The 1,143-nt window shown below is 37.4% G+C and overlaps 1 protein-coding gene across 4 annotated transcripts in view; it reads left to right on the forward strand.

The window, feature by feature from the left end:
* The window catches only part of PHTF1 (putative homeodomain transcription factor 1), a 65,252-nt gene that overhangs the window by 49,809 nt on the left and 14,300 nt on the right, over positions 1-1,143 (forward strand). The window lies entirely within an intron of this gene.

The following is a 1,143-nucleotide window of genomic DNA, read 5'->3' on the forward strand; positions in this document are numbered from 1 at the left end:
TTCCATGTCCTGGCTATTGTAAATAGTGCTGCAGTGAACATTGTGGTACATGACTCTTTTTGAATTATGGTTTTCTCAGGGTATATGCCCAGTACTGGAATTGCTGGGTTGTATGGTAGTTCTATTTGTAGTTTTTTGAGGAACCTCCATACTGTTCTCCATAGTGGCTGTATCAATTTACATTCCCACCAGCAGTGCAAGAGGGTACCCTTTTCTCCACACCCTCTCCAGCATTTATTGTTTGTAGATTTTCTGATGATACCCATTCTAACTGGTGTGAGGTGATACTTCACTGTAGTTTTGATTTGCATTTCTCTAATGATTAGTGATGTTGAGCATCCTTTCATGTGTCTGTTGGTAATCTGTATACCTTCTTTGGGGAAATGTCTATTTAGGTCTTCTGTCCATTTTTGCATTGGGTTGTTTGTTTTTCTGATATTGAGCTGCATGAGCTGTTTCTATATTTTGGAGATTAATCCTTTGGCAGTTACTTCGTTTCACATATTTTCTCCCATTTTGAGGGTTGTCTTTTTGTCTTGTTTATGGTTTCGTTGTGCAAAAGCTTTGAAGTTTCATTAGGTCACATTTGTTTATTTTTGATTTTATTTCCATTTCTCTAGGAGATGGGTCAAAAAGGATCTTGCTGTGATTTATGTCATAGAGTGTTCTGCCTATGTTTTCCTCTAAGAGTTTTATATTGTTGGGTCTTACATTTAGGTCTTTAATCCATTTTCAGTTTATTTTTGTTTATGGTGTGAAGGAATGTTCTAATTTCATTCTTTTACATGTAGCTGTCCAGTTTTCCCAGTGCCACTTATTGAAGAGACTGTCTTTTCTCCATTGTATATTCTTGCCTCCTTTACCAAAGATAAGGTGACCATATGTGCTTGGGTTTATCTCTGAGCTTTCCATCCTGTTCCATTGATCCATATTTCTGTTTTTGTGCAAGTACCATACTGTCTTGATTACTGTAGCTTTGTAGTATAGTCTGAAGTCAGGGAGCCTGATTCCTGCAGCTCGGTTTTTCTTTCTCACGATTGCTTTGACTCTTCAGGGTCTTTTGTGTTTCCATACAAATTGTGAAATTTTTTGTTCTGGTTCTGTGAAAAGTGCCATTGGTAGTTTGATGGGGATTGCATTGAA

This window comes from Physeter macrocephalus, chromosome 4 (genome assembly GCF_002837175.3).
Source record: "Physeter macrocephalus isolate SW-GA chromosome 4, ASM283717v5, whole genome shotgun sequence".
Lineage (NCBI taxonomy): Eukaryota > Metazoa > Chordata > Mammalia > Artiodactyla > Physeteridae > Physeter > Physeter macrocephalus.